The sequence below is a fragment of the Chlorocebus sabaeus genome, chromosome 25 (assembly GCF_047675955.1).
Source record: "Chlorocebus sabaeus isolate Y175 chromosome 25, mChlSab1.0.hap1, whole genome shotgun sequence".
NCBI classification, from domain to species: Eukaryota; Metazoa; Chordata; class Mammalia; order Primates; family Cercopithecidae; genus Chlorocebus; species Chlorocebus sabaeus.
The window spans coordinates 77488592-77506672 of NC_132928.1; the positions used below are offsets into that span (position 1 = coordinate 77488592).

The 18081-nt window shown below is 36.9% G+C and overlaps 1 protein-coding gene across 2 annotated transcripts in view; it reads left to right on the forward strand.

Moving 5' to 3' along the window:
- The window catches only part of CHRM3 (cholinergic receptor muscarinic 3), a 511637-nt gene that overhangs the window by 155820 nt on the left and 337736 nt on the right, over positions 1-18081 (forward strand). Inside the window, exon 2 of one of the 2 annotated variants that reach the window (XM_073011865.1) lies at positions 3071-3179. The exons of the other annotated variant lie outside the window; for it this stretch is intronic. The gene's annotated coding sequence lies outside the window, so the exon portion shown is untranslated. The remainder of the gene's footprint in view (positions 1-3070; positions 3180-18081) is intronic. 2 annotated transcript variants of the gene reach the window in all.

An 18081-nucleotide genomic window follows, 5' to 3' on the forward strand; every position in this document is an offset into this window, starting at 1 on the left:
CAGAACAACTGTAGTTTAGAGGTGGTGCCAGTGAGACTATTGAATATGAGGCCAGCTGTCCAAGGTCCTGTAGCAAGAATATGTCAGAATTGGTGTTTAGAGCCAAGTCATCCAGCTCAAAACCCACCTTCTCTTCACCTCTAAGATGCAATGGGGAAACCACTTAGGGATCTTCTCATTTATTTGGGCTTAATTAACTTCTCTGCTGGAAGATAAATCTTTGGGATTTTGTTCTCTGTTGTCTCAAAAACAGACATTCTACAAAATGTATTTTACCTTCCTTTGATGTTTTTCAAAAGTAAATGCCACCTCTCCATGGAATTATTATGTATGTAGCGGATTCTTCTCTATAACCTTCATGCTTTCTTCATTTTACATTTTTACCATTTATGCATCTTTGCTGTGGTCCACTCTTTGCCCTTAAATGGGGGCGAATGGAGGATCTTTTAACTTTTTCAGAGTTCTTCTGTTTGCTGTTATCATGACCTTTCTTAGGCCTTCAGCAAGAAGACAGGTTATCTCAGTTATCTGTCATTCTGAAGATTGGCACCTTTAGGGAGGGAGTCAGAGCCCTGGCGATTTCCTTGAAGAGAATGCCATTCTGGCACGTTGCAGAATGACACTATCTCGGTGGCCAGCTTTCTCCATCCATCCTCATTGCCCCAGCCTGTGCGCCTGACACAAAGTGTGGCTGAGTCTGACCTCATTTCTTGTGCTTCCTACAGGGAAAATCCTGCTGTCCCCAAAGAAATACCCTGCCCTACTCAAGGCGGTTACTTCATTGCCTCTGAGGCTCCTGATCTTCTGTAGGGCCAGGGGTTCGCAGCGTCTGCGTCCAATCTGCCCTAAAGCACCCCTCTTCCTGTCATATAATCTCCTTCAAATCAAGCATGAACAATTCTCTAGACCAGAAATCAGGAACCGATTTTTTTTTCTTCTTCTTTTTTTTTTTTTTTTTTTTTTTTGAGACAGAGTCTTGCTGGGTCGCCCAGGCTTGAGTGCAGCGGTGCAATCTCAGCTCACTGCAAGCTCCACCTCCCGGGTTCACGCCATTCTCCTGCCTCAGCCTCCCGAGTAGCTGGGACTACAGGCGCCGCCACCACGCCCAGCTAATATTTTTGTATTTTTGGTAGAAATGGGGTTTCACCGTGTTAGCCAGGATGGTCTCGATCTCCTGACCTCGTGATTCACCCGCCTCGGCCTCCCAAAGTGCTGCGATTACAGGCGTGAGCTACTGCGCCCGGTCCAGCAACCGATTTTTATAAGGGGTCAGATAGTATATATTTTAGGCTTTGTGGGTCATACTGTTTCTGTTACAACTACTCAACTCTGCCATGGTAACGTGAAAGCAGCCAGAGACAATATGTAAATGAATGGCTGTGGCTGTGTTCCAATAAAACTTTATTTATAGACTCTGATATTTGAATTTCAAATAATTCGCACAATTCTTTTAGTTTGTTCCAAACATTTAAAAATGTCAAAACCATTCTTAGCTCACAGGCTACACAAAAACTGGCAGCAGGGCTGGAGTTTGCCCACTCTTGCTCTGGGGAGATTGCTGTGGTGCTGCTTTTTCTGCAGAGTAAATTGGGATCTGACCACTAGAGTCTCCAAGCTGGCTGTTGTTCTGTAGCATCTCCAATCCAGAGCAGCTTTTCCTAGCTCCTAGTAATCATGCAGTTTCTGCCTATAGACTTCGACTTCAGTGTTCTCCTATATTCGTGCTGTCCTTCCCTCTGTGATCGAGGAAGGTGCGTAGGTGTAAGTCCTTTTAGGAAGCCGATACCTAATCTACAGGTAAAACATGGATTTTTTTTCTTTCTGGAAAATGTCTTTATTATTTAACCTTTTTCTATTTTTGAGAAATAGAATTCGATCTCTAAATGAATTAAATTAAACTGACTGCTAACTAGTGTGTGATTTTTGGAATGAATATATTTGAACTTCATTCAAATGATATTTCAGATTATTCTTTTTCTTCTTGAGATTGTATTGCAAACAGAAAGATAACTTTGGCAAGTACATTAAAGGATTGACAAAACAAAAGTGTGAATTAAGGCAAAAAATAGATGCCAATGCCTACTTTTGTTGTTGCTGTTCATTCATTCATTTACTCAGCACATATTTGTATGTGCCAGGCACTATATTTCAAAGTGAGATCTCACTTTATATCTATCTTGACATACAAAGATGAGTAGAATACTATGCTTGCATTTTAGAGAACTACATGGGAGACAGGGAACCAGTGAGATGTATCTTTATATATCAACTCAATAGCTGTTGGTCACATTGTGGGACACATAGGGCACAACCAATCATTGAAAGAAGGGTTGCTCTGCATGGTCGACGTGATATGGTAAAGCAGCATGTTCTATAGAGGGCAGAGTCCTGGGCCAGTTTCCTTACTCCCCTGAGTCTTTAAATCTGTAAAGCGAGACGACTACATTGCAGATTTGTGGTGAAGACTAAATGGAAGTTCATATGCATGCATAGGGTAATGCTCAACACATAGGCCTTAAAAAATTCACATCACGGGATAAGTTTGGTTTTCTTATTGATAAGCATATGGCTTTCTAGAAATGTTACATTGAGTTACTAGTACATTTACTTCTGAATCAGAGATATTTACTGACTGTGTGGTATGTTCGCCAACGGAGGTATCACCTGTTCTTACTCATAAGTAGGAGCAGGCTATGGGTATACAAAGGCATCTGAGTGATGATAACGGACATTAGAGATTCAGAGGGTGGGAGGAGGGTGAGGGATAAAAACTACCTATTGGGTACAATGTACACTACTTAGGTGATGGATGCACTAAAATCCTAGACTTCACCACTGTGCAATTCACCTGTGTAACCAAAAACCATTTGTATTCTTAAAGCTAATGAAATAAAAACAACAACAACAGAGGTATGTAGGTTAAGGTCTTTCTGTTGGGTTGCTTATCAAACATCTTTTTATTTTTATTATTATTATTATTATTATACTACAGATTAGAAAGATAATCTTATGCAAACCATATGAGATCATACTTATTGACCGATTTTGTCATCTTTTTGTGTCTGTTTAGATATGAACAGTAATGGCACATATTTTGGTTGTGAGTCACTCAGTGGACTGTGGATTGAATGAACTGTATCCATCCCCATCATGATGTACAACACCAAGTCTCTTCACTAGTAGGTATTTTTAAACTAATATCATGTACACAGTTATATGTTGAGATTTTCAACAGAGTACCTATTTTTATAATGAAAAATGTGCAAAACACATGTATTTGTGTTGCTGGTATGAAATATGGCTAGATCTAGTCTATTTCTGTATCAACCAGTTGTAAAATGAAGGAGCTTGCTGAGCTGTATCTATTAGGTGTAAGCATACAAATGTGATAATTATGTATACCTGTATAGGCAGAATTTAGAACTATAGAATCTTCCCTCTTTTTTAATTGAATTAAAAAACATCACTGGACAGTTTCAATATTTTCTGGTTAGTATCATATAGATCTGGTGCCATTGTAAGCTTAAACTTTTTACCTAGTTTATACTTTGAAGCAGTTTAATTTTATTATACAGGGTATTTGATATGCTTCCACTTACAGATGCACCATACTAACAGTTGGTGTATGATATTTATGCTGTTATGGAAAGAAAGTTAAACTCAGTCAGAAGATGTTAATTTTATTTCATCTCCAGCATTTCGCCTCATACTAGTCCCCTAATCTCTAGGCCTCAGTTTCATTTGAAAAATGATAGGAATCGCTTCTGCTTTACCTACTTCATAAGATTTCCTTTGAAGGTCAAAAGAGGTAACGGATGTGAAATTATTAGCTAACGCTCAAACTCTGTAAAAATAAATGGTGTTATCTGTGGTCAACTAACATCACAAGCAGGGAGCTGGAAAAAATTGTGACCATAATTGTCTCTTCAAATTGATTAATACAGTCTACTATTTTGTATGTTACTTATCTAAGAGATAAATGATAAAATCCTAATTAATTTTAATTTATGACCCAAATTCATTTTGTATATTTGAGAAAATTATGTTTAAATGATATATGAGGAAACATGTTTCTCACACACCCATGCACACAGCAATCCCCACCAACCATAAGGAATTTCTGCTGCTGCTTCCCTCCAGCATGTTTACTCTTATTAGATTTTATCTATTAGGTCTTTACACGTGAAGGAGAAAGATATATTAGATATTTCTTATGTGTACTTTAGTTTCAAGATACTAAGGAAACAATGTAGGAATTTGGTGAGATTGTAAATATTACTTAAATATAATATTTAAAACATTTGTTAACTGAAATCTTTTTAACATCTTCTATGACCATTCTCTTTAGCTAGGAGAATACAGCTAGCCTGTTTAAAATGAACAACTGAAAATGTAATCTTAACAAATATATTCAGTAATATTGAGAAAGACTTTTCCACTAAATTTAAACAAGTTACATAACCAGGCTTATGCAATGAAACTGGTTTGCAAATTCTAATTCCTGAAATTAGATATGATTTTCACTAGAAGGGCAGTGGTCTGTTACATGAATAAAATGTTTGCATATAAATGAAATAAAAATCTTAACAGGTGACATATTGACTAGCTAATATTGTAGCATAGTGCTGAAGTATGCAGGATCTATAGTCAGACTTCCTGAGGTTGCAACCCAGTTCCACCATTTTGTAGCTTTGCAAAGTTGGACAAGTCATTTAATTTCTCTGCACTTTAGTTTGTACATTTATAGAATGAGACTAATAAAAAGAGATCTATCTGATTGCATAGGCTTGTTGTATGGATTACATGAGTTAATATGGGCAAGTGTTTGGGAGCAGTATGAGACTTACTAAGTTATCAGTCAGTTCCCTGGGGAGTGTGGGATTATCCTGATGAGCACAGATTTTAGGATCAGAAAGCCCTGGGTCCAAAGTCATTTATTAACTGTGAAGTTTTCAAAAGCCTCAATTTCTGAGAAATAAAATGGTAATGATTATGATATACTCCATACTGCCTTTGTTCAGATGACTTAACACAGCATCCACACAAGGAATGGTAGCTATCACCTTTGTCGGGCATTGTAAAGATATCATCACAAATCATTATATAGTATGATTTTAAAATAATGTAAATCAGAGAACTTCTGAATTTGAAAATGTCCTTGCCACGTGTTATATTTAAAGGACTTTTGTAAATGTGCTCCATTATAGGATTTATTTTGTTAGATTCAGAATTTCCAAAAAGATTAACAAATATTTAAATCAAACAACAAAATGCAAACATAGCTTGAATATGGGATACTGAAATGACAAAAAAAAATGGCCTTATTAGGCCGATCAAGGAATATCAAATGAATGTTCAATTTATTTTGAATTTTGGACTGTCACCATGTTTAAAATGACTTTTTTTTTTTTTTTTTTTTGCAGGAGAGAAAGAGGGCAAAAAAGAAAGGAGGGATAAATGTAGAAAATGTTTCACAAAGCAATGGGGAGTAAGGGCTTGAACTTTCACTTTCATAATCATGAGTTCTATATCAGACGTACACTTGTTTTTATTATGAATCAACGTAAGATATTGTCCTTTGAGCTTACATTGGACAAAATTCAGTGGTTTTAGTGGGTGACATTTTCCAAATGAGTCATAGTTTGTTCCCAAGGTGGAAAGTACTGATAACTTGAGGCAATATTTAGAGTCAAGAGCATGAGCCCATGTTTTGTGTCCATCTCTCTAGTTGAGCCAGTTGTTGGGCTGACGTGTATCACTCAGAACAGAAAGCCAAGTGTTGTTCCCTCGCATCCTCCTTATAAACCATCTAAAACAATGACAGCATTTGGTTTGTCCAACTCTGTCCATCTCTGTACCCAGAAAGTCTTTCACATGTAAATTTCATCTGCCTTACCTGACTTGCTTATCATTCAGATTAAAATGTTATCTGGGATTGCTTTGCACACACCCATTTATTCTTCTTCTTATTTATTTTTGCAGTAACTTCTTCAGCCTTTATAGAGTTTTCCTCTGATGAGGACAGTAGTGGTTATGGAGGAAGCTTTGGGGCATAAAGGCTTTGGGGGTGCCTTTCTTGGTAAGAACCCACATACTATGGACGTGGGTACAGACCTGGTTGCTGTGTTGCTGTCCCTCCATGAGGGCCTGGGTGAGAGATGCTCATGGCGCTGATGTGATGCTGGCCTGCTCTCCCTGGGCCTGAAGCATACCATACTTCTAGCCCTTCAGTGTGGCCAACATGCACATTAAGAAGTCTCATATTAGGATTTAGAATGTAATAAAATGAAAAAAGCAAGGTTATGCAGTTGGAATGCTGGTACTGCTATATTATTCGTCCATTTTCTGTTAGTCCATTTGCTGCTGATAAAGACATACCTGAGACTGGGCAATTTGCAAAATAAAGAAGTTTAATGAACTTACAGTTCTATGTGGCTGGGGAGGCCTCACAATCATGGTGGAAAGCAAGGAGGAGCAAGTCACATCTTACATGGATGGTAGCAGGCACAGAGAGAGCTTGTATAGGGGAACTCCCCCTTATAGATCCATTAGATCTCTTGAGACTTATTCACTACCATGAGAACAGCATGGGAAAGACCTGCCCCAATGATTCAGTTACTTCCCAACAGGTCCCTCACACAACATGTGGGAATTCAAGGTGAGATTTGGGTGGGGACACAGTCAAACCATATCACCTACTAAACAGACAGATTTTTGTGGATTTCTACTTATCTTCCTGGTTTTATGGTCATTGTATATATTTGTGATGTTTACCTTAACATCACAAGTTAAATTATGTATGTCTTTAGAAGTCTTCTTCTGGCTGGGTGCAGTCACCTGTAATCCCAGCACTTTGGGAGGCTGAGATGGGCAGATCGCTTAAGGTCAGAAGTTTGAGACCTGCCTGACCAACATGGTGAAAACCCATCTCTACTAAAAATACAAAAAAAAAAAAAAATTAGCCAAGTGTGGTGGCACACACCTGTAATTCCAGCTGCCCGGGAGGCTGAGGCATGAGAATCACTGGAGCCTAGGGCGTGGAGGTTGCAGCGAGTTGAGATCGCACCACTGCACTCCAGCCTAGGCAACAGAGAGAGACTCCACCTCAAAAAAAAAAAAAAAAAGAAATAAAAAGAGAATCCAGTATCTGTCTGATACTACTTAAATGCAGACTATGGAGCAGACATGGGATGTTCAGACCTGAAGTCTAATGTAATTTGGAGATACGAAATAGATGAAATCTTTACTACAATGGGATTCTGAGAATAGCCCCTAACTTTACACATGGCATAATCATGGTAAAGGGAAGAGTATAAGCCTAGGAACGGAGGTGTATTCCAGCAGGCTGTATTGTGGGTCAAGCAGAAGGTGAGTCCTTTAAGAAGAGAGCCTGCTCAATAGTGACTGGAAGTGGAATCAATGAGCTGTGAATTTCCCAGAGAGATTTAGTGACTCTCTCGGATGTGTTGGCTACCAATGTCCTCTCCTTCCTTGCTGACCAAGCCCCACCTAGTAGCACCAAGCCTTACCTGCATGCCATGATCCCATGAGCCTCCTTGTGCTTAGACGTACGGTCCATTAATCAAACTCATGTTCTTCCTTTCAAACTCAGTTTACAGGCACTGTCATCTGTGAAAACTTCCTTGATCTTCCCCTTAAAATTCACTGTTACTTTTTCTGCTCTTCTGTACTGTGTGCATGCCTGTGTTAGAAATCACGCTCGCTTCTTTTGCAATGATTTGCTGATATAACAACTATCTCACTATGGTGTTAGCTTGTTGAGGGCAGTTCCTGTCTTGTTCATTCTTGTTTTTCCGGGGTCCAGAACTCAACCGATAGTTACTGATAAAATTAATGATTCAAATGGTTGATGATACATTTTGTCCTTAGATTGCACAAGAAATAATTGCATTTGGCATGTTACAAAGATTTCCATGAAATGTCTTTCAATATGGATGTTATCTTAAAATTGTTATTAATATAAATCTGTAAAAAGTATGACCAGAAAAAAATGAAAAGTGGCAAATTTTATCTTATCATGATGTTTACATCATTGTAAATATTTTTATCAAAAGGTATTAGGAATTTTGAAAATGTGTATCTGACTCTACTACCTACCTTCTTAATTTATCATCAAGCTTTATTGATTGATTGATTGATTGTGTCCCTGGGTGGGCTGGAAAATTTGATTTTTAGAGCAACATTTCAACAATGATAAGAAATTTTCTGACCTCATGTTAACTGAAGGTGGAGTGACTGCCCTGATATGAGTTAGTGAGAAAAATGTTTTTAAAATAACTTAAGATTTTCTTTTATTATAATAACTGTCATATTTCTTTTGATTGCTTTTGTTCAACACTCCAGGCTTGAATACATCACTGTTTTAAAATTATACATATTAAAGCATATTTACATAAATATAAAGCACATACATGCTATATAATTTATATATATAATTCATATGGCCAAGGAAGTCCCCGACCATTAATCATTTGGGAAAGGTGGAAAATGTGTATGTGTTATCATTCTTTTTTTTTTTTTTTTTTTTGAGAGGGAGTTTCAGTTTTGCTCTTGTTGCCCAGGCTGGAGTGCAATGGTGTGATCTTGGCTCACTGCAACCTCCGCTTCCCAGGTTCAAGCGATTCTCCTGCCTCAGCCTCCCGAGTAGATGGGATTACAGCCATGCACCACCATGCCTGGCTAATTTTGAATTTTTAGTAGAGATGGGGTTTCTCCATGTTGGTCAGGCTGGTCTCGAACTCCTGACCTCAGATAATCCACCCGCCTCGACCTCTCAAAGTGCTGGGATTACAGGTGTGAGCCACTGCACCTGACCTGTGTTATTCTTGTAGATTTAAGCTATTTGTTTAAAAATAGAGTGAAAAATAACTGAACCAAAAAAAATGTCCTCTGTCAATAAATGAGTAGCTATACATCACTCAGAGAAGGACTTAAAATTAATTTAAATGTTTCTTCTTGAATTGTATGATTTTAACTGAAATTCTATCATACAATTTTAACATGAAAGATCATTAAGTCCACTAAAACAGTGTTTTAACACATGACGCCCACCTTTGTTGCTTGCTGTAGACCAATCATATACAGTGAAGTCAACATGAGCTAATGAGATAGAGTAGCACAAATTATGTCAAGCCACTAGGATTTCACAGATGGCTGTAGATAGGTAACTGTAAAGCACTGAGCTAATAAAGATAATTTTTAAGAGAAGGAAATAGGTGATAAGTTACTCCAGTTGTCAGCACATAAGCTATTGTAGATTAACATGCATCGAGCAAAAAGGGGTAATGTTTGAATGAACTATATATACCATATCAAGAGTATTCATCCAGTTGTGTAACCAGAAATATAATGGAATAATGTAGGTATTATCACATTATTAAAGCTTTGATATGCTCAAGTAACTGGCAATACTGCAATAATAATTACTGTTGGATGAAAATGGCTCTTTCTATATATGTATTTAATATATGATATATATTTATTATATTATGATATATATCATCTATTTCTCATGTGTGTAGATATATGTCATATATATGTGTAGATTATATATATCATATATGTATGGATGATATGTATCATATTTTATATGATATATATTATTTATATATTTTTATATATCATTTGTATATATCATATATAAAACATATATAAATAGATATAGAAATTTATATATATATGTATATAAACGATAAGCTCACTGTAGCCTCAATCTTTTAGGCACAAGTAATCTTTTCACTCCAGTCTCCCAAGTAGCTGGGACTACAGGCTCATGCTCCACACCTGACCAATATCATTATTATTATTATTGTAGAGACAGGGTTTCACTTAATTGCCCAGGCTGGTCTCCATCTCTTGGGCTCAAGTGATCCTTCCTTCCTGGCATCCCAAGGTTTTGGGATTGCAGATGTGAGCCATCACACCCAGCCTGGAAGAAATATTTTTTATTGTTTCAAAAGCTAACACCTGACAAAATACCTGCTTGTTTCCTGATACCTTTATAAGTCTCTATTTTATGCCTTTGAGGATGACCTTTCTTACTATTTTCTAACTTTCTTTTTAACGAAAAGACTTACAATTTTATGTTGAAATTGGTCATAACAATAATGACTACCATACACTCAGCTGGTAACTTTCAGGGAGTTCCTAGCCACGTTGTCTCTTAATCTTCACAAGTCTTCAAGGACTCCATTATCATCTTCCGCTTACAAATGAGGAGGCATGTACTGTGCTGTGTACGCTACTGATTGGCATATGTATATGACCTAAATTTGTAAGACTGATTTCCAAAGACTTTGTAAGGAAGTCTGCCTCTCCACTATAGGACAGACACATAAATACGGAGGCATATAATATTTTCATATGGGGAAATAGGGAGCTAATTTTATTTTTGAAAATAAAATTAATTTAGAAAATATGCTTCAGGTTAACCCTTGCTAATTTAGTATTCTGGAGAGTAAATAGCTTCTAAACTCATAATTAAAGATTTCCCCTACTATGCTTCCATGGGAACCAATGTGCATACAAATGAGAATCTATATCTATTTGGAGACACATTCTCAGTTAGGATACAAGCAGGAGGCTTTCAGGAGAATGCATTACCCATTTTTAAGATTGAAAATTTTATTCATAAAAATCAAATAATATTTAAGCTGCTTTCTTATGTCTTGTTTCTTTCACTTGAATGATGGATGTAAATACCGTGAAATCAATGGACATGTCCTATAATTGATTGATTCCCTACAGTGGGGACTAGGATTCTTGGTCTCAACAAGTGTCTCTTCTGTCCCATCCCACTCCCATCAAAATGCTTTCACATGAACTGTCTCTTTTCAGTTCAATTAGTTGAAAATAATTTTGCTGATTTATCTCATATTTTGCTTCTTTCTATGATGGAGATATAATTACCGGTGTTCCTTTAGATATCCCCTCAGCTGTGTTATTTATCCCAAAAAGGAAAATTTAAATGTAGGAGCAAACAAGCCTAGGAAACAGATCTACTTTTGAAGTAGTGGTTTTAACATCTGTTTTGTGAAGCAGAGTCTCGCTCTGTCACCTAGGCTATAGTGCAGTGGCACAGTCTTGGCTCACTACAACCTCAGCCTTTCAGGTTTGAGTGAACTCTCATTCCTCAGCCCCTTGAAGAACTGAGATTACAGGCATGTGCCACTACACCTGGCTAATTTTTTTATTTGTAGTAGAGACAGATTTTACCATGTTGGCCAGTCTGGTCTCGAACTCCTGGCCTCAAGTGATCCTCCCACCTTTGCCTCCCAAAATACTGGGATAACATCGGTTTTTTTAATAAAGAAGATAATTATGATATTGTGAAGTCATTTGAAATTTGAAGGGATTAAATTATTTGAAAAGAAAGTCATGTTGTAAATGACTTTAAATATTTGAAGCCAGAGAATTCAGGTATTCTATTTATTCATTCAGCAAATATTTAGTGACCTCCTATAGTATAGCAGACCCTGGGACTACAAACTATAGACAAAATGCCTGTCCTTACGGAATTTACATTTCTAAGTAGCTGTTAGAGATGGGTAGGGACAGGATGTGTGGAAAGGAACAGAATGTGTGTGTGTGTGCGTGTGTGCGCGCGTGCATGCGTGCACACGTGCATGCATGCGTGCAGGCATGAAGAAAAAGAGTGATCGTTAAATATATGTATACACAAAAAGTAATAAATTTATTTTAAATGAAAGCAACTCCTTTTTATAGCAAAATTGCATTCAACTTTTCTAAAGCATAGTTTGAGATTACAAAATTTGACATTTTTACTCACAAAAATGTCATATTTTGATCATTACTAAAAACAAAATGTTTGATAAAATATCTGTTGTGGTTTTAAAATGGTTCATGTATTTCTTTCTTTTTCTTTTTCTTTCTTTTTTTTTTTTTTTGAGATGGAGTCTCACTCTGTTGCCCAGGCTGGAGTGCAGTGGTGCGATATTGATTTACTGCAACCTCCACCTCCCGGGTTCAAGCAATTCTCCTGCCTCAGTCTCCCAAGTAGCTAGGATTACAGGTGCACACCACCACACCCCGCTAATTTTTGTATTTTTATTAGAGACGGGGTTTCGCCATATTGGCCAAGCTGGTCTCGCACTCCTGACCTCATGATCCACCCACCTTGGCCTCCCAAAGTGCTGGGATTACAGGTGTGAGCCACCATGCCCAGCCCTGGTTCATGTATTTCTAATCATTTTTTAACTCTTTCTAAAATACTGTAGGTGTTAGTAGAATTTAAAGGAAAAATCCTCAAGACTATTTTCATCAGATTGTACTGAAGAGTGGTTATGAGGGATGATGGGGGGCAGAAAATGTGAGCACTCTGAGACGTAAAGGGGAAAAAATTGTTACCCTTTCACCAAAGGAAGAAAAGCAACTCCCAGTTTTTTGGTTCTTCAATTAAAGTTTGAGTCTTCTCTGTGCTGAAACATGGAGTCATATGGAAGTGTTGAGCTTTTATTATTTTATCACAAGGAAGTTTGGTTGTGGAACTAGAGTCATTGATTCATAAACATCACTGTATTACAGATAATATGGGATGTGCACTTGAGAGCTTGTGACAAAATGAAGTGGAAGGTAGGACTCTGCTTCAGAGGCAGGGCTCAGACACCAGAACAATGAGGACTTGCTAAAACAGGAATGGGGCCGAAGCCGCTTTCCATAAGACATGCCTACCAGTGTGCTGTGTCAGTTTACTGTTGCCATGGCAACAGTTACCACCTCTTTCCACAGCAATGACTGGCAACCCAGAGGTTACTGCCCATTTCCTAGGAATTTGTGCATAAACCGCCGCTTAATCTGCATGCAATTAAAAGTAGGTATAAATATGATTGAAGGACAGACCTGAATTGCTACTCTATGTCTATGGGGTAGTCCTACTCTGCAGTCACAAAGCTGTAATGCTGCCTCGTCGATAAAGCTGTTTTCCTCTACCCTACCACCAGCTTGCCCTTGAATTCTTTCCTGGATGAAGCCAAGAACCCTCATGTGCTAAGCCCCAATTTGGAGCTCACCTGTCCTGCATCGAAAGGAATAATTCAAAAATTGGAAAAACCGTCAGTCATGCACTGTGCTGAGACAGTTTTCCAACTAGAAAGTAAATCCATTGTTTTTAGTGATTTTTGGAAGCAATATAGTGATTTCTTTATTAAGCTCAGTCAGTAAATAGGTATCAAATTCTGTTTACTACATTGCAGAGATAGACACAGTAGTCAATTCCTGCTGGAGGAAATGAGAAACATTAACTATGTATGTACCTTTAAAAATGTTTCCTTTTCTTTCCATGAAGTGCAGATTCATGTTTGAAAACTTTTTACTGTTAGATTCTCTGAATACATGATTTTGGTGGCTCTCCCAAATCAAGATTATTCAATTTTCATGCCCTGGATGTAAAAATCAATGCTTAATACACATATGAGGCACAAAAGATTTTTGGAGTCATTCCTGACAATTTATGTCTCATTTTAGTTTTTTTTAAAATACAGATTCCAAAAATAATATAGTCAAATGATAATGTCTCATGGTTTTTTGACAATGGGACAATGCAGTGTTGAGGTAGAGAAACACACATAGTGTCTCAAGGCTAATTTGACCCTTTTTTCCACTACTTCACATGGAAAGCAAAAATAAAAAGACGTTTGCCAAAGTGAAAATTGTTGACAAGAATTGTTGGGTTTCTACCCTAAGTACTAACAACCTACAAAATGTAGCACACTAAAAATAGAGTAATTAAAACTCCAGTTCAATTCTGATTCTCCTAATACTAAGCCTGTTGAAATACATTAAACAGATGATTGTAATGACAGGGGCCTCCTCAAGTTAGGAATACATCCACAGCTGCCACATAGAGGAGGCACATAAAATAAGTTGCAAGACAGAAAAGGTTAAAATGTATGACAGGAAGAAACCACTATTTATAAAGAGTTCCAATTGTTAGTTCATTTCAGCTTTATTATTATCTCTCCCTAGGAGAATCACACAAAGCAGCATACATAGAAGAAAGCAAATGTATGTTAGTTGAATGGGATGGAATTGAATTGAATGATGCTTCTACGTATTTATTTTTGGGGACATTAGTTACAAGCTTAGAATAAATAAACAAAAGATTTTTTTTTTTTTTTAATTTTAAGCAGTAACTGGATCTTTCATCTCATTCTTCCATTCATGCATGGGGCTAAGAGACCCTCCAGGGCTCTGCTGAGAAGTGTAAAAGCCTACTTAAGTAGGCCAGAGAGTTATCTTCTTTTGCTCTGATTCTGTTTGCATGTGAATTTGATCAAGGCAACGCGAATGCATTGCTCCTGACACCTCTACTTCTGTGCTCAGCTGGATGCTGAGTAAAACTAATCTTTACATCTGAGTTCTCTGTCAGTGTTGTTCAAACCTCCTTTAAAACTATCTTCTTTGCCTTGCCATGACTACTACTTGGCTCTGAGGTTTTCTACTTCAACTATGGCAACAAATATTTTAATGGTCTCTCTGATCATTGTTACTCCCTTCTGGTAATCATTCCCCTTGACATTGGGGACTACTCTAACACACCTCTGAGTATTTTATTCTCTGTGTAAATGTCTCTCCCTTTGCCTCAAGATTAAAATCCAGACACTTATTTTATTTTATTTATTTTAAAGTTTCAGAGTACATGTGCAGGATGTGCAGGTTTGTGTTACATAGGTAAATGTGTGCCATGGTGCTTCGCTGCACCTGTCAACCAATCACCTAAGTATTAAGCCTGGCATGCATTAGTACTTTTCTCTATTGTTCTCCCCCACCGCTTCACCCTTCCCCAACAGGACCCAATGCCTGGTGTTCCCCTCCCTGTGTCCACGTGTTCTCCTTGTTCAGCTCTCACTTATAAGTGAGAACACGTAGTGTTGGTTTTCTGCTCCTGAATTAGTTTGCTGAGGATAATGGCTTCCAGCTTCATCATGTCCATGTAAAGGACATGATTTTGTTCCTTGTTAGGGCTGCATAGTATTCCATAGTGTATAGGTACCACATTTTCTTTATCCAGTCTGTAATTGATGAGTATTTGGGCTGATTCCATGTGTTTGCTGTTGTGAATAGTGCTGCAAATAACATACACGTGCATGTATCTTTATAATAGAATGATTTATATTCCTTTGGGTTATATACCCAGTAATGGGATTGCTGGATCAAATGGTATTTCCGGTTCTTAATCTTTGAGGAATCACCAGATGTCTTCCACAATGGTTTAACGATTTACATTCCCACCAACAGTGTAAAAGCATTCCTATTTCTCTGCAACCTCACAAGCGTCTCTTGTTTCTTGACTTTTCAATAATTGTCATTCTGACTGGCATAGAATGGTATCTCATTGTGGTTTTGATTTGCATTTCTCTAATGATCAGTGATGTTGAGTTTTTTTCATATGTTTGTTGGCTGCATGTATGTCTTCTTTTGAGAAGTATCTGTTCATGTCCTTTGTCCACTTTTTAATGGGATTGTTTTTTGTAAGTTTGCTTACGTTCCTTGTAGATTCCGGATATTAGACTTTTGTCAGATGGATAGATTGCAAAAAGTCCAGACACATTCTGAATGGGAATAAAAAGCCTTACAATGTCTGATTTCGAGAAATTCTCCAAACTCATAGCCAGGGACGCTCTTGTATGCACGTAACGTACACCTTGTGTTTAAAATTCTCGCCTTTCAGCTTAACCTTGACCATATAAAACACATTTTCCCTAGTTGCTTCATTTCAGTCAAGAATATTTAATTGAATGCCAACAACTGACAGCTGGAACCTGGGCAGCATCCTCCACAGGCAAACGTTCTAAGCTCTTTTGTGTTACTGGACTGGCCCATGTTCTCTTTTCCTAGAATGCCTTTCCTTCTGTGCCTGGAAACTGTCTACTCATCCTTTAATATACAGGTCAAAAGTTTTTACCTTATGTAAGAATTATGAGTCACCTGAGTCAACTTCTTTCTTTATTTACTAAATATTCGGCAAATAAAACTGAAATTATTCACTGTATGTTTATTCTCCTGCCCCTAACTGGTCTTCAAGCTCTTCTTGCATATGTATTGCTGATTTTCCTTTGTTACCCTAGAAAGAATCTTTCACAAGGAAAGGCACCTGGAGGATACTCCATAAATATGGACTGAGTGAATTCTTGTGCCCAGAAACATCTAGGGTATCTGCCAATCCTTTTCCACCAATATGCCCTTCCTTAACCACTGACATAAGCTTTTGCTAGACTTGTAATAAGTATAACGCAAATGTTTTGCACAACAGCCATCTCTTATCACTTTCCCTTTCACTTCCTTTCTGTAAGTCTATGAGTCTTACACACTGTGAAAAGGTCATACTAGCAAAACAGGCTGTCACTATTATTCACAGTTTATAGGAGCCATTGGTAACCAGTTGATGCTGTGAGCCTGAGTCAGAATCATATTTCTTGGGTTCATCAGTTAAATTGTCTAATCTGAGTATCTTTACAGTGTATTTCCTAAAAGCGTGTTCTGATATGCCCTTGAATACTTACTTAAATCCTTGTGTTTAAAATTGAATCTCACATTTCAGCTTAACCTTATAAAACACGTGACCGTATAAAACACGTTTTCCCTAATTGCTTCATTTCAGTCAAGAATATTTAATTGAATGCCAACAACTGACAGTTCAACCATCATATCAAACTTTAAACCCAAATTCGGTGGGGCTAATTTTTAAAATATCAAATGTACCTCCTAAGATTTCAGGGAAAGCTAGGACGAATTTCAAGAGAGAGCCTGATGATTGCTTTAACCTCAAAATTAAGACATTATTGTTAGTTGCAAGAAGCTGGCCAATATTTCTTGTACCTGAATTGATTAAATTGTTACATTTTATTTGATGATGATGAGAACCTACAACTTGTTAAGGATACATCGTGCATTAATTGCATAACTCCACATCTACATAACATTAAACCACTGGAGTTATGGAATTAATGCCCTGTCCAGGATCTTACCCTTCTTGTTATTATAAGACCCAATTCTTGCACAATTGATCATTTCCAAGGTGTTATCAAAATTAACCTTTCAGGTGAAACAATACATTATATGGCTATTGTCCATTTATTTTGGGATTGATGGCAGTGGATGTCACATTGCAATTTTTCAAATAAAATTCAAAGTGATAGATGGACTAACTAGATACCACTTATTCATAATAAAATATAAAAACGATGAAGTATGGCATTTTGTGTGCAAAATTCTCTGGGCCAAAAACTGTATGTGTGTAAAACACAGGAAAAAAATATTTAGAAATTTTTGTTTGATAAATATTTTTAAATACCACTATTTAAGCAAATTCATTAGAAAATATATCAATACTTTCATATTCTCAGTAACTTTACAATAATGTTAGGACATTAAGTGAAATATTGTTAAAGTATTTTTGCTAAATCTTTCTTTAGTGTCTTCAGCTGTTTTATTGTAACTCATAGGCTGATGTTCTTTAATTATATTTGTTTTTATGGTCATTAATTTTTCCATATTTTCTGATCTTGAAAATATAAAAAATGCAAAACCAGTACAAAACACCTATGATCTCACCATTGAAAACTCCAAAGTAATTCTTGCAAATATTTGTATACTTTAGATTTTGGTAATTTATATATTTGCACAAATGTGGGATCACATTCCTCGTACCTCTTCATAGCATAACAATACATTCCCATTTTTACATTTCTCTAAGTATTATTCAAAAATATACTTCCAAAGATATGTAACATTGTATTGTATGAATGTACCAAAAGTTATTTAGTTTCTTTTCATTCATTCTGTATTGCAACTTTAAATATATATGTGTATATATATGTGTGTATATATATATGTCTGTGTGTATGTGTCTCTGTGTGTGTGTGTGTGTGTGTGTATATATATATATATCCCTGCTTGTAAATCTTTGACTGTGTCTGGGTCCATTTTCCCCATATATCAGCTCCATCCTTGACCCCTGAAATTCAGATTCCACACAACAAGGATGACATCTTTACTTGAATGCCTAACAAGTAGGTCTAAATTAACATGTCGAAAACAGAA